Genomic DNA, 22297 nt, shown 5'->3' with positions numbered 1-22297 from the left:
CCTGTGACCAAGCGGCTGAATCACAGGCCCCTGCAGGGGAAGCAATAGACCACCGAGACCAACCACATGGCCACCCTTGAGTCCAAACAGCACCCCGCAGGAAGAACATAACGTGAGTATGCGTAAAGCACACGCAGAACCCAAGGCCCACAAGGCAACGAATAAAACAGAGCGACTGACAAGCAGCCACGCATTGCAAAACACAGCATACAAACGGATACCACGACAGGGCTTGAACCCTGGTCGACCGTGAGCCCGTGACAACAGACACACCACTGAGCAATAGGCACATGGACACAGACACACTGGAAGCACACGCCGAACCACTGAATCACATCCACACTGAATAACAGATGCAAATGTATATTCAACCCAATGCAAACTCCACTGAATAACCCAAAAAAAGTCGAGTGGAGCCGCCGCGCAGTGAACCCTGCGACTACGAGGGCAACCACAGAGTACCGGAGTGGAAACAATATCCAGTGAGCCATTAAGCCCAGAGAATAAGCAGAAGTGCCAGAACATGCGCTCGGGGGCCAGGGGAGAGGGAAAACCGAACTGCCGGGAGAGGAGCGCCGAGGACACCCGCCGCAACGCCCCAGGGACAGGTGGCGTGAAAAAAAGGAAAACCAAGCGCCCTCCCCAGCGGGGACGCGGGAACCCCAACGTGGTAGAGAATAGCAGCTGACTGCTGCAAAGCAGCGCTGAGGGGCAGGCAGGGGGCAAGCGACCAAAGGCGGGCAGCCAGTTAAAGGACTACCCAAAGGCATACCAGAATCCCGCACAGAGGGAAATAGAGAGTGACAACTCCTGCCATGCCATCCACGATGGACCTCCAGGGAAAACAGCCGCGCAGCACTGCCGCCGCCCGCCGCAAAACCACGAGGGGCAGGCGGGCGGCACGAGCAAACCGCAGGCAGTGAGAACCGTGAGTCTCTGGGCGCCAGCGCCATGTAAAAGGGAGAGCGGACGACCAAACCACTGAACTACTGTCAAAAGCACAGAAAGAACAGCACTCCCACCAGGAAATTTAGAAAGAAAGGGTAGGAATAGAACCCTTAGCAACAGCACCCGGGAGACATACCAGAAACGACCTAAAAAATGCGACAAGCAGTCCATGATAAACAGGGAACTCCAGGAGCACCCATACCTGAAGGGCATGCAGGTGCGTAAAGCCACAGGACCCAGCACAACCGAGCGGCCCGACGAGAACTGAACCAGCGTGGAACAGAGGCCTCAACCAAGTACAACCACACCACAACACAAACTAAGGCATTGATAATGAAGAACAAAGTCAATCCAAAATGACTTGAAACATCCCACGTGAAACGCAAAGCAGAAATACAACATGCGCCGAAACCTGGGTTCAAACAAAGGATCTCAAAATCTTCAGTCTGCCACGCTCCCAACTGATATATCGCAGCCCACACCCATGAGCGCAGGGAGAGCAGGAGAGCCGAACAGAACCAGGGTGCCCAAAGGATGCGTCCTACCCCATAAAAACATGGAGGGAAACCGGGACCCGCAAACAAACACATACACAGACCCCGGGCGACGAAAAGTACAAATAACGTCCCCAATGAGCCAATTACAGTACAGCGTGCAGCATCGTGAAATAGCACACAAGCGAACAAGACCTGACCCGACGCCGAATCCCTGCCCAGGCAACGGCCGTAATTATCTGGTGACACAACCACCAGTGAATGGAGGCAAACCAGAAGGCAAACATCCAGAAACACAGAAATAGTGCCTCACATCGCAATAAGTGCAATACAGGTATATATAAAAACAGTACAAGCACCACCAAGTAATACAAATGCACATCAAGAACATGCTGGTAAAATCACCAGTCAGATCACAAAAAAAAACGGTCAACACACCTGACCTTGTCCCACCCCGGCAACGGCCGCATCCAGCTGGAGGAATCCAAGCTGACACCGCCAATCCCGAAGGAAGCCAAGGGCGGCCGGCCCCGCCCCCGGACCGAGGCGAGGAAAACATGGAGGCCCACAGCCCGGAGAGCAACGGCCGAGCTCTTGACTTTATGGCGGGGACCAGAAACTGAACCCAGCCGCCCCCCAGGAATGGAGCCGGGGGCAGCCAACACCCACCGCGCGGAATCCCCAGGCCGCTGAAGGTAAGCCCGTGAGAGCGGGAACATGCACAAACAGCCTTGTATCAGGGGAGCAGAGCCGCCGGCGGTGAAGGAGTATAACGAAGTGCGGATGTCAGCCCCACAGGTGGAGAGAGGGGGGCTGGAAAAAAGAGAGTCTTAGCGGAGCCCAGAGTGAATAAAAAAAAATCGAAACTCTACTTGTGCTGAAACCTCGGTATCAGGCCGTTAGAGCTACAAAAAAACACTCCCCCATTGTAAAAGAGGGCCGAGGGAAGCAGAGCGTCAACACAAGGTGACAATCATTCTCGGGTAACCCAAGAAAGAAACTGAGCGAAATGCCCATAATCATAAGGACTCTGATCCGACAACAGGGACTCGAACCCGGGCCGTTAGCACTGAGTCCCACATTTCCCCTTCTCACTACAGCCATCTCACAACATGAATATGCAAAATATACATATATTCGAGCCATCACGTCCCTAAATAGGAGACGCAGAACAAGCGCCCGTTGACCCCCTCAAACACTCAAGAAATGGCGGGAAGTGTCTGCCCTCCCCAGGTATACATACAGGAGGGCCCCAACACTACTGTGAGGGAAGGGACCGGCGTGAGACAGACCAATAACTCTGACACTGTGCGAGGTGAGGTGCAGAAAGGGCGCACAAACTAGAGCCCCAGACCCCACCCGCCCCCCCTATTGACCCATGGCCCGCTAAGGCAGGGCCTAACCGGGCCCCAAAAAGGGACCGTGGGAAGGAAGGGGGGAGGTCCAAAAGCCCCAGAGTCCGCTAGCGCAGGACCACCAACCAAGGACCTACGCTCCCGCTACAGCAGGAACCACTTACCTGAAGACGCATCTGGCGAGTAATGACGCGCAGAACTAAAAAAACAGGCTGATGGGTTGGGCCGGCACGCCTCTTATAGAGGTCATGGGTGTGGTGGGTCGGCCATATTGGGAAGGGATGGGAGATATGGGAGGCTGACTCTTTTCTTTTGCTTTGGAGGGTTCTGGTGAGGAGCTGAAGCTCACTTTGTAAGTCATGTGGCGAGGAAGACTAACGAGGAGGTAATTCGTATTTCTAAGAGCTAAAGGTTAAGCCTCATGACCACGTATTGTACCATTTATCCAGAGCTAAGGTAAAATAATTTTTTAGTATTCTCTGTGTGTCACATCTGTGATACACACACATATACTCTCAGTAACATTTTCCATGCTGATGAGCACAGCCTTCTCATTGAAAGCTCAATCGCTCATGGTGATGAGCATAGCTATTTCAATTGTTTGTTTATTCTTCAAACTGATGTGCATAGCATAGCACATATTTAAAATGTTTGTTTACCATTCACGCTGATGTGCACAGCTATTTTGATTGTTTGCTTATTTTTCACGCTGTTAGGCATAGGTTTCTTTATTGTATGCTCATTTCTCAAAGATGCTGGGTAAAATTTTTCCATGCATGCTTGTAATAACATTTGTGGTTTAGTTGTGAGGAGTCCATATTAAGAAACCTTGCATTCCCCACATCTTCTTCAGGATCTAGTGGGTGTGTCATATTTCACGCTTGTAAGCACAGTTGGTGTTATTATCTAAGTATGCAAAATGTTACTGACCCCCCCCCCCTTTTTTCGTAACCTGTCCTGGTGAACTTTGGTTGAGGGATGAACCCTCCTTAGACAAAGTAATTCAGGTTGCAAAAAGGGTTGAACGCTCGTTGAATTGTGTAGACACCATCAAAAGAGACACACAGGCAACTGTTCAAGTAGTGAGGAAAGATTCCAAAACCATATCTAAGTTTGAAAGAGGTGGGAGTAAAGTTCAAAGTAAGTCCACCACTCTTAAGTGGTACAGGTGTGATAAGCTACGGCATTTGGCTAACGATAAGAAGTGTCCAGCTTTGAGTGTGGTTTGCCCTAAATGTAAGAAGAGAGGTCATCTTGCCATTGTTTGTAACACTGAGGGGTCTTCCGCTAATGTCAAATGTATTGAAACTGAGGATCTCAAAGAGGATTTTGTTTGTGGACAAATAGTGGTTCAAGTTGACACAGATGTCAGAAACAAAACTTGCCCCATTGATACCATTTTGGTAGATGGTGAACCCACCAAGGCTCTATTTTGATTTCAGTGCAAAGATTACCATTATCTCCAGAGTGTTCTTCCGAAAGAAATTGGTCCATAAGATCTCCTTACCTAATCCTGACATACACCCTTTAGCCTATGGTGGAGAACTAATACCTCTGCAAGGTTATTTTGTAGGCCTGAATATGAAGAACGCTATACTTCTGGGAAGATTTATGTCTTGGAAAATAGTGATCGCATAATTAGTTGGTTCCACCAAGGCGATTTAGGGTTTATGCTCAACCCAGGTAGCACTTCACCTATCAAATTGAAGGATAGCGTGTCCATGGTTCAAGGGAATGTTGATAGCAATGTTGAAGCTCAAATTAAACAGAAGTTTCCTAATGTTTTCAGACAAGAGCTTGGCTGTCTCAAAGTGTTTCAGCATGAAATACTGTTGTAATTAAAAAGGTCCTAGAGCCAGGTATTAAACAAGCTGGATTTAAAAAAAGCTTAGTACAAGTTCCAGTTTCAAGTAAAAGAGTTAAGTTGACAATAACCCCACCAGGAGTGGCTTCCCTGCCACTCAGCCTGCCTGCCATCAACTGCCACTCTACACACCAGCCAGGCACCCAAGATTCTATGATGACATCAGGCATTCCAAGACCCACACCAGCTGAGCCGCGCAGTACATGATAATTTTTTATTTTTCCCTGCGCAGTACTTCGCATTTCAACTGTCATTCTATTTTTAAAGAGAGCGCGAGCATTGTAATGTGATGGAATTTACTGAGTGTGTCTGCCGAGAGGAGGAATCCTCTGTTTCTTCTGACGTCGTGGGAGGAACGCTGTTACAATGCTGCTCTCTCATGTTCTTCAAGCACTGACGTGCCGAGAGTAAATATATGGAAGATTTGTCGGAGACTTTGTTGTTTAGCAAGTCACCATTGAAACAAACAAGCAGAGTGACTGTCTTTCTGGTGGAGTTAATCGGAACGTCGGGGGAGATCGTAAAGGAACTTTTGGCAGCTGACTGGCAGTGAATCTTTTATACCCTGTGAGTCGTTCTGGAGAAGATGATACTACGAATGGAAGGCATGTGTTTCTAGGAGTTCACGTTTGGAAGTCTCTAGTGAATGTCCAGTCAGCAACTCAGCGGAGCTATCCCTTATATTAACTGTTCCCTGGTGTTGTGCAACTAGTTGGGAATACTACAGCTACTGGCAAGTTTAGGACAGCGTTTTTACTGCATTGGAGACCTCGGGTGAGAGACCGTTCGCCGGAGCATGGGACTTTTCATTTCATTATATTGCTGGTCATTATAATGCATGTTTCGTGTTGGTTGTGTGTGTTTTTTTTGAAGGTCCTTGTTTGTGCTTTGGTGAGGTCTGGGTGGTAGTGTATGTGTCCTGAGGTAATATATTAGTTTCTGGGTGGTTTGTGGCCAATGCACTTTATTTTAGGGTGATGAGTACCTTACGGTAGTGAGTTGGTGGGGTGGAGAGTTTCCCAGTGCTGTGTATTTTGGCGTGGTAAGTGCCTCATTTATTTGTGTAGTAGTTGGTGTTGTGTGCAGTAGTTTGGTTTATTTCTGAACAGATTTTGGGTGGTTAGTGCCCTACGGTGGTGAGTTTTTGGGGTGGTTAGTACCCCAGCACTTGTTTTTAGGGTGGATAGTGCCCTACGGTCGTGAGTGCCCCGTGAAGTTTGTTTTAGGGTGGTGAGTGCCCTATGGTGGTGAGTTTTTGGGGTGGTGAGTGCCCTGTGTGGTTTGTTTGAGGGTGGCAAGTGCCCTATGGTGGGAGATTTTGGGGTGGTGAGTGCCCCGTGCAGTTAGTCTTTCGGTGGTGAGTTTCTTTGGTGGTGAGTTTTTGGGAGTGGTGAGTGCCCTGTGCAGTTTGTTAGAGGGTGGTGAGTGCCCTATGGTGGTGAGTTTTTGGGGTGCTGAGTGCCCCGTGAAGTTTGTCTTTGGGTAGTATGTTTCTTATGGTGGTGTGTGTTCTATGCAGTTTTCGTAGGGTGGTTAGTGCTCTGTAGTGGTGTGTATTAAACAAGCTGGATTTAATAAAGCTTAGTACAAGTTCCAGTTGCAAGTAAAAGAGTTAAGATGACAATAACCCCACCAGGAGTGGCCTCCCTGCCACTCAGCCTGCCTGCCATCAACTGCCACTCCACACACCAGCTAGGCACCCAAGATTCTATGATGCATCAGGCATTCCAAAACCCACACCAGCTGAGCAGCAAGGAAGTCACCCAAGCTAAGTATAAAAAATACGTTTGTGCGCTGATTCTCAACCCTCAAGTTGTAAAGTAAGGAATGTACCATTGGAAGTTAGGGACGGAATGAAGAAAGAATTGGAGGAGCTCAAACAAGGTGGTATAATTGAGGAAGTAGAAGGAACTGAATGGTTGGCTCTGGTGGTTGCAGCTTGGAAGGCCAATGGGTCCCTTCGTCTATGTGTGGACTTGAGACAGCAGAACAAATGTGTCATCGTGGATCCCTATCCACTTCCTAATATATCCAAATTGTTGGTTTTACTGGGTGGTGCCAAAGTATTCAGCACCATTGACTTAGCCTCAGCCTACCAGACTATACAGCCTTTATAACTCCCTTTGGTACTTTCAGGTTTGTGCGGATGCCGTTTGGCTTAGTCTCTGCAGCAGCTGTTTTTCAACGTGCTATGGAGAAAACTATCAAAGGTTGTGAAGGGGTTTGTGTCCACCAGAATAATATTGTTGTGTTTGGGAAGGACGAAGAAAAGCATAAGTATCGTCTTGATGAGGTATTTATTAGGCTTGATGGAGCAATTCTTACCATAAAGTCTGAAATTGTCAATTTTGCACCACCACCAATCAATTACTTGGGTCACACCATCTTAAATGAAGGTATTATGCCCAAAGCTAGTTTAGTAGATACTATCTCCCGCAAGTGTGCTCTCACCTGCAGAGAAGAGCTTATGACATTTTTTGGGATGGTTGAATATTACAATAGGTTTCTTGAGAACTTTGCTGAACTCAGTGTCAACATGAGGACACTCTTGAAGAAAGGAGTTGAATTCAAGTGGAACGATGCCTGTGACAAATAATTTGTTGTCCTCAAAGATAAACTCAACTCTGCGCCCAAACGTAAAGGTTTTGACCCCTCAAAGACATCTATCATTACAACAGATGCGAGTCTTAAAGGTTTTAGGGGTCGTTTGCCAACAAGAAGGTGAAGGGGGATGAGAACAATGATGTTTGTGTCTCGAGGTCTCAAGGATGCTGAGTCATGCTACTAAGTCCTTGAGCGAGAGGCATTAGCCGTGTTTTGGGCCATCAAGAAACTTAAAAAGTTTCTCTGGGGTACTAAGTTTATAGACGAAACAGACCATAAGCCTCTCTGTGGGATTTTCACCAAGACGGGTATTGATATGGTTTCGAGCAGGATAACTAAATGAGTAATTGCACTTCAAGAATATGATTTTGATATAAAGTACATCAAGGTAGCAGAAAATGGTATAGCAGACATGTTATCGCGATTAGTTGAAACAATTGATGAGAGTGTGTTTGATGAAGATTGTTAAGAGAGTGATATCTATGTGTGCATAATTGGTGAGGAAATTATTTCTGAAGATCAGTGGCGTCTGGAATTATCCTCTGATCCAGTCCTCACTGAAGTTCAATCTTTTGTGCACGAAGGGTGGCATTCAAAAAACAAGCATCTGAGGAGGCTGCTAAGTTTTGCAGAGTGAAAGATGAGTTGACTGTTTGTGAAGGTTTGTTACTTTGTGGGACTAGATCGATTCCTCCCCTCAAACGTCATAGCAACTTGATTGATCTGGCTCATAGATCTCATTTTGGGATGTCCAAAATAAATGAGAGGCTTTGCTCCTCTTATTGGTTGCCAGGCATGGATTTGCACGTAGAAAGGGTTATCAGAGATTGTATGGCATGTGCTTTGTGCAAAGAGTCCAAGGCAGTGAGAGTGCAACCCATGGTTGTACGGAAGTTACGCTGTGGATCGTGGATAGAGATAGCTTTAGATATCCTTGGTCCTGTTCACTCTGAAGGACAACAAGTATTTATCTTGGTAGTCAAGTTTTCAAGATGGCCTGAGATTCACTTAACAAGTGGGATTGAGACTGCAAATGTGATAAAATATTCAGAAAATCTCATGGCTAGAGAGGGTTTCCCTGACACCATCCTTACAGATAATGGAGTCCAACTGGTTTCACAGGAGATGGAGGCATTCCTCAACAATCATAGAATCAAGCACAAAAGATGCTCTCTTTATCACCCTGAAACCAACGGCATGGTTGAAAGTTTCAACTGGATGTTGAAGGAAACCATCTCCTTAGCCAAAAGTTGGGGTCTCAACTGGAAAAGGGAAGTTTTGAAAAAAATAGGGGTTTATTATAGGTTGACTCCTCATAGTACAACAGGGAAGTTTAGAGGAGTCTACGTTTGTGTCAATGTCTGAGAATGTTTGTACTGAGTGGCACAACAGTGAAGTGGAGATAAGCCTAGCAAGGAAAGCCTACTTTGACTCCAGAAAAGCCACCAAAGATAACGTGGTTGTGGTTGGTGGCATGGTGGTCATCAATCAATCTGGTCTTAGTGTCAAGTTTTCCAAGCCCATTTGTGTGATTAATGTTGTTCAAGAATTCAATAAAGACCCAGGATCATAGAATTTGGAACTTGGGTAGGGTTGCCCTGTACAAAGGGTTTGTGTGCCTTACTGATTCGTCTGTGGGAGAGAACACTGATTCTTCTCCTATGTCACATCCACGTTTGTCCTCTAGAGTCATCAAGAGGCCGTCCTACTTGAAGGATTATGTACAGTAAAGCTTAATTGTGTAGGTCTTTATATAATAGCTTATTTACAGTAACATTTTACTTGAAGGTCTTTGTATATAAAATGCTCTAGTCTCTCTGTTCTATTGTGTTTCTTTTACATTTGATCCTTTTCCTTCCTTTTCTCTCGTCTTCTTCTTTCTCCCTCTCCCTTTCTGTACCTTGTTTTTTATGGAAGGGGGAGGTGTGTGGCATCTGGAGCTTGCTGTGCTTCTGATGCCATTGTAACCATGGTAATGCATTCTCTACTGGAATGTTATGGTTCAAATGAAGTAAAGCTCTCTTTGCAACCACTGGCTGGGACTGGATGGGTTCTTCTTACAATGGAATAAACCTGAAGATTAACCTCTAATCTGCTTTGCGTGATTCTTTCTACTCCTACCAAGGATCTTACCCTAAAATGTACTTGTAGTAGATAGGACATCCACTGTGTTTATGACGGAGTATTCAGTCCACCAAACTCAAAATAAGGCTCTTAGTCATTGGTTTTGTTTAATAAATTCTAATATTTGTGTTCACATAATATTAAAATCACTTGTCAAAGCAATTATGGCCCCACTGTAACTATGGATTTTAAATGGAATTATATTTGAGTAACTCTTTGCTTTCCAACTTTAGAGGAGGCAGACCATGAAGCAGAGGTCAGACCCGGGACCAGGTTTCAATTCCCGACGCGGCAGGGTCTTGAGCCCAAATGTCCACGGACTCAATAATTCTCGCTTCGGTGCCTACTTGAATCACGGGTTCTCACTCTGCAACACTGGGCAAAAGCTTGCTTAATCTCCACTACGGCCCCCCGCGGCGGGATGCCTGGCTTTCACCTTGGGGATGCCCAGTAGGGGTTATCTCACAAGGAAAAGCCAGGACGGGTTCCCAAAGCAAGCGCCTTGAGACCTTGCGGTGATAAGGCGCTATATAAGAACCTTTGACTTGACATGACATGACATTAGCGTGCTTGGGTGTGAGTTAAATAGTTTCTTCAAAGTGGTCGGCTACGGCAAGAGATGGGGTCTGATGCCCAGCTTAAGCACGAGCTGATCTTTGATAGCCTTTAATAACTGTGGAAGACTTCCCCATAGTTATGTCCTGCATAGCTATAAAAATTGCAATTGTTATTTTCCCTCACCTCTATTGCTGTGAATGAAGGCGCAGAGGGTTGTGCTCTTTTTTAATGGAAAAAGTGTCTGGGCGCGACCAGATTTGTAATTGTCCGTAAATGAGGCCAGTGGACAACACATTGGAATATGCTGTTCATCCACTCTATGTAGAGGATCCAGTGAGACCCAGATTGGTATACAGAGGCAAAAGTAGATAATACGAAAACTTTAATTGTGGTAGGGTGGGCAAGCAGATAGACATATCATAGGGTAGTGCTGAGAATTTGCTGTACTCACAGAGGCAATACATGAGACACACTCAAGAATTATTCTGAGGCTAATTTGCAAAAATAATACCCATTTTATATAATTTTTCAACCATAAACGTAGTTCACATGTAAGAACTTTTTTTGTTATGAATTTTCAAAGTTCGGAAAATAACTCACAGTTGTGCGCAATTGCGCACAATAGAAGTCTATGGAGGAAAATAGCATAATTTATAGACAATCGTACAGTTCATTCTCAGGGTTCACCTTCGGGGGAGGGTAGCAAGGCCAGGTCTAATGATCCACCAGCAAATTGTTGAGAATGTCCCGGATTCGGCCAGGAGCAGGGTGCTGATGTCGTTGGAAGCAGGCAGCTAAATAGAATGGGGCCACCTCAAAACACACTGCACAAGGGGACTTACAGGTAAGTCTGGGGGACCCAAACAAGGGATCTGGTCACAAGGGCCTTAAGACCATCACGACCATGGGAGCCCAGCTGGTTCATCTGTAAACAGGTCGGGCGTGCTGAGTGCAGAGCAAGTAGAGCAAATAGATCAGCCAGGCTCTCTGCATCAAGATGGTCTTCAGAAGCAGGCAGGTTGCAAGGATGATTCCGGGACAGGTGGGCCACTCACGGAGTAGGTCTCAGTAGTCTCAATGTCCCTTGACTGGTGCTTGCTTCCTGGGCAGTTGGAATCCGAATTGGACTCTTTGTCTCTGTGAAAGTTGCAGGTGGTCTGATACCTTGGGTATTGCTTTGGCACTTTGGCGCTGCTCTGGTAGGTCCTGGTATCCTCTGACATGGTGAGGGGACAGAGAGGACCCGCTGGAGCTAGTGTACCTCTTTAGGTTCAATTTCTGTGTTGGCCCGGAAAATAAGACCCTAAGCTGGACACTGCAGGTTCGATGCCTGCGTAGTACAAGGTAGTAGTTCTTCTACTCCAGTGTATTGCTCTGGTAATTGTGATGGGGTTGGAGGTGCTGTAGGCTTCTGGAGTCCTCATAGCAGCAGGATGAGACAGCATATCACAAAGGTTGAGTCCTTGAGGCAGTAGGCAGGGTTCTGCACCAAATGTCTGCAGCAGGAGCTCTGTTCTCTGGTCAACAGCTCTTACTTGTCTATTTTCTTCTTAGGTCAGTTGAATTAGAAGTTCAGGCTCCAGGGGTGCAACCAAATTCTAAATTTAAGGGCGTTAAAGGGAATACCAAGTAGTAACCATTGGCTATCTACTCTTAGGGTGACAATCAATGAATCAGGGTTTGTATAGCATGGCTACTCACCTGTGAAGGTCTCAAGGCAATGGGGTGGGGGCTGCTTATCCATCTGCTTGTGAGGGTTCAGTCAGGTCTTGAGGTTTTTCCTGAATTGGGTCAACAGCACGGATTGGTGGGGGGGTAGGGTGGCAGCTGCGCTATATTAGAACTCAATTCAATTCAATTCTAGATCTTGGTGTCAAGGTAGGAGAAGGATCTTCCTCCACTTCTGGTCTTGTGGATCTGTGGGAAGGAGGCCAGGGCAAGTTGCGCAGAGCAGAGTTGTTTGGTGGATGTTTGGAATGGGAGGCAGTGGTTCAGATATTCTGGTCCTGCATTATGGAGAGCTTTGTAGGTCTGTGTGAGGAGCTTGAAGGTGATACTCTTGTTTATTAGGAGCCATCGGAGTTGTCGGAGGTATTGTGTTATGTGGCTGTGGCAGGGGATGTCGAGGACCAGTCTGGCTGCAGCATTTTGGACTTTCTGTAGTTTCCTGAGCTGTTTCTGGGTGACACAAGCATAGAGTGCATTGCCATAGTCAAGTCTGCTGGTGATGAGTGCATGGGTGACCGTCTTTCTGGATTCTGTGGGGATCCATCTGAATAGCTTTCAAAGTAGGTGGAGCGTGTGGAAGCCGGATGAGGATACTGCATTGATTTGGTGTTTCTTTGAGAGTGAGGAGTCCACTATGATGTAGAGTTTGCATGCATAAGACGTTGGGATGAGAGGGGGTTCCTAGTGTGGCTGGCCACCAAGAGTCATCCCAGGCTGAGGGTGTGGGTCGCAGGATGAGTACTTCGGTCTTGTCCAAGTTGAGCTTGAGGCATTTGTCTTTCATCCAGGCTGCAACGGTCTTCATTCCACTGTGAAAGTTGATTCTGGAGGCTGTTAATTTCATTGGTGCGGGAGAGGATCATTTGGGTGTCGTCGGTGTAGGAGACAATGTTGAATCCGTGGCTTCTGACAATGGCTGCGAGGGGGGACATGTAGATGTTGAAGAGGGTGGGGCTCAGGGAGCTGATCTGTAGGTTCTGAGAGGAACGGGGCAAGTCTGACTCACTGTGTTCTGCTGGTAAGGAAAGAGTAGATCCAGTCCAGTGCCTTGTCGTGGATGCCAGCGTCGTGGAGTCTCATGATAAGACTCGGTGGGAGATGGTGCCAAAGGCACCCGAGAGGTCTAGTAGGATGAGGGGTGCAGTTTTGCCCCAGTAGAGGAGGGGGGATGTTATCGGTGGTGGCGAGAAGTGCGGTCCCGGTACAGTGGTTGGTTTCAAAGCCGGATTGGCAGGTGTCCAGGATGTGGTTTTCTTCGCTGAACTCTGAGAGTTGGGTGTTGATGGCCTTCTCAATTACCTTGGCTGGGAAGAGGAGGATGGTCCACTTACGACTTCACCCTTGTATGACCACTTCCATTGGGTAGTGGGAATAACCCTGAACCTGGTTGGCTAATTCTCTCCAACACAAGATGGAGGAATTGGAAAAGTTAGGTCCACATTACTGCCCCCACCTTAAGGGTGGTGCTGGCTGAATGTGGACCCACCTCTTAATCTAACACATTTTCTGACCTGTCCGCCCGCCAAAAGTGGAACAGGGCAGTGGGGTTGGTATCCTCTACTAACTGGAGATGCCTGGGTTGCATTATCATCTTTAAAACTTTCAGCCTTGAAATGCCATTCTGGCCCAGAGCAGTCATTGTTCCTGGCCTCTGAGAGTGAAGGCTCTCAGCCCATGAGGTCAGAAACATGTCTGATGGTGGCAGCTGGGCTGAGACTAGTTAGAGACTACCCCATTGTTTGGTAGGTTTTCAGCGAGCACCTAGAAGGTGCGCTCTGTGTGCATTTATTAATAAATCCAACACTGTCATCTATATGGATTTATTAAGATGAGATGTTTGGTCCCAAACATCCTTGGGTACAGTGAAGCCATCATGGTGATGGGGAACCTGTAAAATAAGGTTTCCAGCCTATGTACTCTATATTCCATACCTGCGCATTTACATTTTCCAAGAATGGACTTAAATATTGTATGGTCAGATCTGCTCAGGAAGATACGACCACACATGGTACAGTAGTGGTCACTTACCTATTCCTCATGCAGTGTCTGGGGGCATGGCACACATGGAGGTGTGCCATGCCGACACTTCATTTTTCTCTGCATCAAAACTCACAGCCTGCAATGGCAGTTTTGCATGATTTTGGTGAAGGGTCCCTCGGGTGGCACAATTTGTGCTGCATCCCTAGTGGACCCTCTTCTGTTTAAATGCCCTAGGTACCAGGGGTGCCATTTACTAAAGATGAAAGGGTTTGCTGATGTTGTGCCAATCGTGGTGCAGTTTCGCTTAAGAGCTCTGGCACTGGGAACCTGGTAAGCAGGGACTCTGCATACCTTTATTCCCAATCGTATCTTGTTCCGGGGAAAAAGTGAGCGCAAACACTGTCAAAAGAGGCACTTTCCTATGATACACCATACCTTCATGGTTCAGTGGAGTTCTTATAATTTTTTCCTGCTCTAGACTTTGAGCATCCATCTTAAGAAAAATAAGGAACCCATCACTTTTCGTCATGCATGGTACACACATCAGTGCCACAGAAACAGTACAAGTGTAAATGAATACATGAGCACAGTTGCTTAAATATGGTAGACTGTAAGAAATTGGGTTTCTGGTTGGGGGATGAAACCCTACTCAAGCAGGAACCATAATCCTTGTCAGGGTGAAGATACAAACAAACTCTAAATTAACCTGCGCTTAACCCCATGTAGCTTTGAAGAGAGCAGTCAGGCTTAATTCAGAGGCAATGTTTAAAGTATTTGTGCAAGCCTTCAAACAGTAATACAGTGAAAACACACCACAAAAGGATCCCATCCCAGTTAGAAAAACAGAGTATTTTTAATAAGTCAAACAAGAACAAAATGACAAAAATCAAATCAGTGGTCCCAGAGATATGCATGTTTAAAGATTTCAGTGAAAATAGCAAAAAAGGCAAGAAGTATCAACCATGAACATCTGGTTGTGCCAGACTAAAATAAAGTCACAAGTTCAGGCCGACCGCCATGGAGCACCGGCCAGCTACATGGACCTAATTTGGACCAGTGAACAAGAGTTCTTTACATCCTGGTGTGCGGAGTGTTGAGATCTTCAGCGCTGAGGTGATGTGTTAATTCCAAGGTAACGCCTTGCTGTAATGCAAGGTCCTGTATTATTATCGAGGATCCCGTCAACAAGTGCTTGTGGTGCAAAGTACAGCATTGAGGATGCACCGCACAGTTGAAGTGATGCATTTGTTTCGGGGAGCTGTGAGGCTGTGGTGCAAGAGCCTGCATTGTTGTCAAGGCTGCCATCGACTAGAGATGCGAGATCCTGCATCAAGGAAGCTTTGCACAGGCAGTGGTTCTGATGTGGCTGCAGGGTTGATGCAGAGTTCCTTGCATCGGAAGACCCCTCGCAGCAGAGGCAATGTGTTTGTTCAGAAGACAATGCAGCAAACAGCAGAGACGATGCACCGGTTCTGCTGGATTCACATATGGGCTGGCAAAGCACCTTCAGTTCCACTACCAAGGGTCCAGGAGTGGGGTATCACCACCTTGCAGGGTAGGGCTCACAGTAGGCAGAATCCAGGTGCTGGGTTTAAGGTTGATGGAAACAAAGTAAGATGATGGACGGAATGCTGAATCTTTTCAGACACTCAGCCACAGTCACAGATCAGGGTTTAATCCGTCATAGTTCTTCTGCTCACTTAGCCACACCAGTTTAGACCCATCCATATGCAAATCAATCTTGACCCTGTTCCTCGTGGGAACTGTCCAGCCAGAACTGCCAGGGCTACTCTTCCCTGGACCAAAACATGCATACTGGAACCGGTTTCAAGGTATCACCCCCCATCAGCCAGGCTATCTTTAATCCAGTGGCAAAGTGAGCAAGCGAACCACGTTTGGGCATACCCTGGCCCATGCCACCTAACCTGAGCCCAAATGAGTCTCAGGGACCATGCCCCTGAAGCCATACCTTGATTATAGGTGAGACTGTACATGGCCTGCTGCCAGAGTCTTAATAGGCCCCAGGGACCCCCTCCCCAGGGGCCAAATGCCATATTAAAGGGAAGGGGGCTGTGTGGCCCCCTCCCAAAGACTTAACAGGGCCCCATCATCTGGGTTGAATGCCATAAATGGGAAGGGGCACATGGTCCCCCCTCCTAGAACCTTAGAAGGCCCAGGGCCCCACACCCCAGGACCAAATCAAATGTATAAGGGAAGGATGAAACTCAGCCCCCCCACCAACCCTTGATAGGGCCTGGGTACTCCATCTCCAAGGACCGAATGCCATATTAAAGGGGAAGGTAGCCACGTGGAGCACAAGAGCATGGGCAGGGAAACAAAAGTCTGCTCCCACTCGGTGGGAGTATTTTGTAAAGCTCCCACCAAGTGAGAGCAGATATGACTTACCTGCCCACCTTCTAGCAAGCAGGGAAGGCATGTTTGATACCATCAGGTGGAAGATATAAAAATGTTCTAATCGAGAGCTAAACCATGTTTCCCTGCCTGAGCTGTTGCAGGCAGGGAAACTACTCTATCCCAGAGATGGACATCCCGGAACACAGCCTGACTGCAAGCTGGCCCAGGGGATGGTGTCCCTGGGCCTTAACGGGCTCAGGGAGGAGGGCTACGTGGCCCCCTCCCTCTAAAGTTGTTTGACCCCACGGGATGGGGTCCCTGGTGCCTTTTATGGCTAGGTAGGGGGGCTGCATTGACCCCTACCCTTTTTATGCAGTTCGGCCCCGGGAGATGGGGTCTCATGTACCTTTTAAGGCTTGGTAATGGGGTGCCATGCACCCCCTCCCCTTAATTAATATAAAAAGCCCTGGGGGGTGGAGTCTCCAGGGTCTTTAAAGGCATGGGGTGTGATCCTTGTGCTCTCTTACCTTATTTTCAAAAATGGCCTCATGAGATCGGGTCACCCGGGCTCAAATGGGGAATGATTATTATTATAAATAATAATTTAAAAAATGTCTGACCACCATTTTCTTTTTTTTTGCAACCCCATTGGAGTCTTGCAGGATCTGGAAAAACCAACTGACTTTTCTACTTTTTTGGGCTTAAGCAAGGTCCCTCTGGACTCCCTCCACAATGGCCATAGGGACAGTACCCCTACCATGCCCCCATATATGATTTTTTTCATTGCAGGACAGGGGACATAGGGGCATATGTATCAAGTTATTTGTAGGTCATAAACACTGCAAATCGCTACAAAACATTGTTTGCGATCGCCAAATAGCTCCCCGCTATATATGACCTTTTTTGCAAGTTAGACATTCTGCAAATTTCCTTTGCAACTTCGCAAATACCGACACACTATTTATGATCATCGCAAAAAGTGTTGTTGCAAAATGCGAAATCGCAAATCTATGCATCAAAAGTTCACAAATTGCACATTCACGAAATTCACAAATTTGCACATGATTATTACCACCATTTCCGAGCAGGTGGTAACCGGGCGCAACCTATTTAAACAGGCCCACAATTCTACATTGCTTTCAACAATGGCAGCCCTCTACGTGCTAGCCAGGAGGATGCGGATTCAAGCAGCAGCACAGAGAAAGAGGCGACAGGAACAGGTCTTCAGAGTGCACATCACTCTGTTGCAGCAGTCAGAGTAAGAGATACATGAGAAGTATAGGCTGGACTCAGCTACCATACTGGACTTGATTGAAGGGCTAAAACATATGCTTGAATACCCCACCCGAAGGACCCAAACCATACCACTACATGTGCTGGTCCTCTGTTCACTACACTTACTGGCATCATGGAGCTTCCAGGCGGGTGATAGCGACAGCAGGAGGGGTAACCCAGAGTTGCCTGTTGCGCTTCTACCATGCATTCCTGGATGCAATGGTACAGAGGCTACATCTTCGCATCACATTCTTCTCCACACAACAGGCATTGCAGCAAACCAAACTGGACTTCTACCAGATTGCCCAATTTTCCCATGTCCTTGGTGGCATAGATGGTACCCATGAGGCCTTCTTACCCCCCTCCTGCAATGAGTATGTATTCAGAAACCGCAAATCATACCATTCCCTCAAAATTCAGATCATCTGTAATGCCAAATATATCATAACTGATATAGTGGCAAAATACTCTGGCAGTACACACAATTCCTTCATTTTCAGACACAGTGGGATATACAGACGTCTCACTACAGGAGAATTTGGCGAGGGCAACCTGCTAGGTAAATGCATGTAAAGTACTCTTACATACAGTTAAGGGCTGAAGTGAGAGTACAGTGAATAACCATAAGTCGTTCATCCTGAAGGCGACAGTGCATATGAAGTTCGTGAATTTATCCTTACACCGTACCTCAATCCGGCTAATCCAAGAGAGCAAAGACACAATTGTGCACGCAAGTCAACGCGCTGTGTAATTGAGCGGATATTTGGTATTCTGAAGAGCAGGTTCCACTGCTTGCATAAAAGTGGACGAGCACTACAATACAGCCATGAGACCTGCTGCAAGATTGTGGGTACTTGCGTAATGCTGGACATCATTGCGACTAGAAAAGGCATACCAGTGGAACTGACAGATACAGAATTAGATGAGGATGAGGTACCAGGCAAACAAAGAGGAACCGGGATAGGTCCCTACACAAGATGCACAGCCCATTGTGGATGAATCAAATGAATCAAAATCTCATTTTTAGTCCTCTATTACTCTGTTTTAATCTGTTACTTTTCAACTCTTTCTTGAATATTTTCAATTAATTTTAAACATTCAACTTCTTTTGACGACATTTTTTGGAGCACAGAAGAGTGAAGCGTTTCCATAAGTCACAATATTTTTATTAAAAATCCAATGCATTTCGGGAAATGTTCCCTTCATCAGGGATATCTAAAATACAAACAATTCAAAAAGACAATCAGTGTCATTATCACACTCCTCACCCGGTTACCAAGCATAAAACACTTCATAATTTATATAAACACTGTCTCGTGTGTTCCCCTTAGTTTAACAGAGAGCATCATGCACTTATAGCCAACTTTTATTCCAGTGAAAAAATACTCTCAACGTCAAGCTCCTACATAATACGGCCTTCCTGTGAATGTTATCCATCACAACCCCATGTGTTTTCCTTCATCTTTGCCACTGCATTCGACTGCATCTTTCTTCATATGTGCCGTGAATACCTTTCTATCACAAACTATGCTACCTACACCCTCCAGTAGAAATGTGCTTACTGTGAATCAGTTTCTCATACTACCTCGTTCTTCATTTCAAGATTAAAACCAACAGGGCTCGTGAGATTAGGCACTTCAGAGGGGGGAAATCTTGATGCATGATGGGAAACGTAGTGTATGTGGGCAAAGTGCAAGGATTAGTTGGAGAAAGAGGAGTGTTGCTTTAAATAAACACACGTGTGGTGTGAAATAAATTGTGCGTGCTCAGAATAGAAAAACGTCAATCACTATTGCCAATGGGGTTGTATGCTAAGGGTAAGCTGTAATGAAGGCACGCAAGGTTAAGCTGAAATGAAGGCACGCAAGGAAGCGCTGTAAGAAGTTGGTTTTTATCTCGAAATGAAGGATGAGGCAGCATGAGAAACTGAGCCACGGTAAGCGTATTTCCACTGGTGGGTGCAAGCAGTATAGTTAGTAACAGAAAGGCACTTATGGGACAGAGGGAGAAAGGAGTAGCCGAATGCAGTGGCAAAGATGAAGGAAAACATATGGGGTTACGATGGATAATATTACTGAAATGTTGCAATATGTAGGAGTCTGGCGTTTAGAGAATATTTTTTTCATCGGAATAATAGTTGGGCACACGTGCATGAAAGGAGTTGGTTTTAATCTTGAAATGAAGGAGGAGGTAGTATGAGAAACTGATTCACAGTAAGCACATTTCTACTGGAGGGTGTAGGTAGCATAGTTTGTGATAGAAAGGTATTCACGGCACATATGAAGAAAGGTGCAGTCGAATGCAGTGGCAAAGATGAAGGAAAACACATGGGGTTGTGATGGATAACATTCACAGGAAGGCCGTATTATGTAGGAGCTTGACATTGAGAGTATTTTTTCACTGGAATAAAAGTTGGGTATAAGTGCATGATGCTCTCTGTTAAACTAAGGGGAACACACAAGACAGTGTTTATATAAATTATGAAGTGTTTTATGCTTGGTCACCGGGTGAGGAGTGTGATAATGACACTGATTGTCTTTTTGAATTGTTTGTATTTTAGATATCCCTGAGGAAGGGAACATTTCCCGAAATGCATTGGATTTTTAATAAAAATATCGTGACTTATGGAAACGCTTCACTCTTCTGTGCTCCAAAAAATGTCGTCAAAAGAAGTTGAATGTTTAAAATGAATTGAAAATATTCAAGAAAGAGTTGAAAAGTAACAGATTTAAAACAAAGAGTAATAGAGGACTAAAAGTGAGATTTTGATTCATTTGATTCATCCACAATGGGCTGTGCATCTTGTGTAGGGACCTATCCCGGTGCCTCTTTGTTTGTATGTACATTGAAGCGCACCGGGCGTAGCGCTATTGAGTTTGCACGCCGTCACAGTGCTGATGAAATTGAGTATTGAAGTAAAGAGGAAGTTTTTTCTTTTTTTAAATACATGGTGTGCATTCCACCACCTATATTGTTGTTAGATGAGGTACCAGGCCCACGTTGCAGATGAGCAGGTGGTATAGGGGCAGCTGCAGGACAACACAGACGTGATGAGATAACACACAACTATTTCTAGGTAAGTAATGATGATGCAATACAAATAATGGTTTGACAATGAGTGTGTTTTATTTTTCCTTTAGCTTCAGGAAAATATCAGTCACACAGCCTACAAACACACTTTATGTGTGGCACAATCTGTTGCACATGTCATGCCCACAGTGCATGGATGAAGGGTAAACAAAACTCCCTATATCATGGGTTTCTTCACCTATTGGCATTCTGGTGTGGTGACAGTTTATTTTTTGTGTGCACGTCCTGCTGTTGCATGTTCAGGGTGCTGACTGCTCTCCCTTGAGGAATCCAATGGTGTTCCCTGCCTCACACTACGCTGTCTGGGTTCGGCAATTGGTGAGGTGATTCTGCTTCGGCTTGAGAGCTCCTCGCTGTCCCCTGAGCCCAGGAGACCTGTGCCACCTATGGTAGCTGTCTGCAGCTGGTCTACTGCCTTCGTCACCTGCATCAACCCTTTGGCCACATCCTGGCTGCAGTGTGCCATTTTGACTTGCATGGTCACTGTCCGGCGTGACAGCACGGAAGTGGCATTTGGCAAGCGGTTGACCGCCTTGCTATAAGTGTCCAGAAGGGTGTAGAAATGTTGTTTCCCCCTGCATCTGGATGCCTGGTCTCTTTTCATGGTGGCATAGAGTTCTTTTATTGCTCCCATCAGAAGTTCTGCTATTGGGTAAAAACGCCAACCTCTGGGGTGAACAGTGGTGGCCGAATACACTAGTTAAAATCCCGGATCCGAAAACAGAAGTTAAAAATCTTGTGGTATGGATAGACTCCTCCCTCAGTCTCTGCACCCATACTAAAAAAATGGCAGCTACGTGTTTAGGGCTTCTACGAGGTCTCAGGCTCATTCTGAATTTTTTTTGACCCTCCTACCCGCCAGCTAATAGTGCAATCGACTATCCTCTCTCGCCTGGACTATTCTAGCTCCTTGCTGCTAGGGGCTAACCAAGCAGAGATCAGGAGAATGCAGCATATACAAAATGCGGCAGCGAGAACCCTGATAGGACTCCCACATTTCCATCCTATTGCTGATACTGTTAGCAAACTTCATTGGCTCCCTGTGGCAAAGCGGATCCAATTTAAAGCTCTTTGTCTTTCTTTTAAGATCCTAAAGCTCGCCACTCCATCGATGCTCTGTACGCTACTGACCCCGTATGTTCCCCTGCGAGCACTGCACTATGAGGGTCAGCACTTGGTAGCAGTTCCACGGATGAAACGTTCCCGGATGGGCGGCCGCTCGTTCCGCTATCTTGCTGCTAAATTATGGAACGCTTTGCCGACCCAGATCCATGGCTTAGAGGACCTGCTGACTTTCAGAAAGGCCATTAAGACCCACCTTTTTCCTTTGAAGTAAGCTCCAGACAGCTGTTATGTTGAGTTTTGTTGTGATTCCTGCTTGGGGCAGCTTGCCCTTCTTGTTAGTGACAGCGCCGGGACGCCCCTTGGCTGGGGCAGCTGAGCGCTATATAAAACCATATAACATTTCCCTGATGCTGTCCGTACAGGCCTTATGTCCCTCATCTATTTTAACATTCAGCTCTCTGATGCCCTCCTTCATGTCAGTCAGGTTATGGTTCACAGACAGCAGCTGCCTGTGTATTGACTTCATGCTTCTTGTTTGAAGGCCCTGTACCTTCACCATGGTGCCTTCCAGGCCGGAAAACCGTAGGATCCACTACAGCGTCTGTGCTGGTGTGTGCCCTTGGTCTGTGTCTCCTGCAAGTTTCTTCCCTACGGTGCACAGGGGGATAATCGTGGACCTGTTGTGCATGCTGTTCCTGGTCTGGCTGGGCCTCATCACCTAGGGACTCTGGTTCTCCTTCCAACAGTTGGAGTGGAGGCACAATCTGACGGTGTCTCCGTGGGACAGGTGTTGGCAGTGTTGTCTGCTCTGTGTCCTCTCGCACTGCCTGGTCCTCTCTGTGTGCCGCCTCCTCAGC

Source organism: Lissotriton helveticus, chromosome 7, assembly GCF_964261635.1.
Source record: "Lissotriton helveticus chromosome 7, aLisHel1.1, whole genome shotgun sequence".
Classification (NCBI taxonomy): domain Eukaryota; kingdom Metazoa; phylum Chordata; class Amphibia; order Caudata; family Salamandridae; genus Lissotriton; species Lissotriton helveticus.
The sequence above is the reverse complement of the archived record's forward strand: the minus strand, read 5'-3'. Positions refer to the sequence as shown.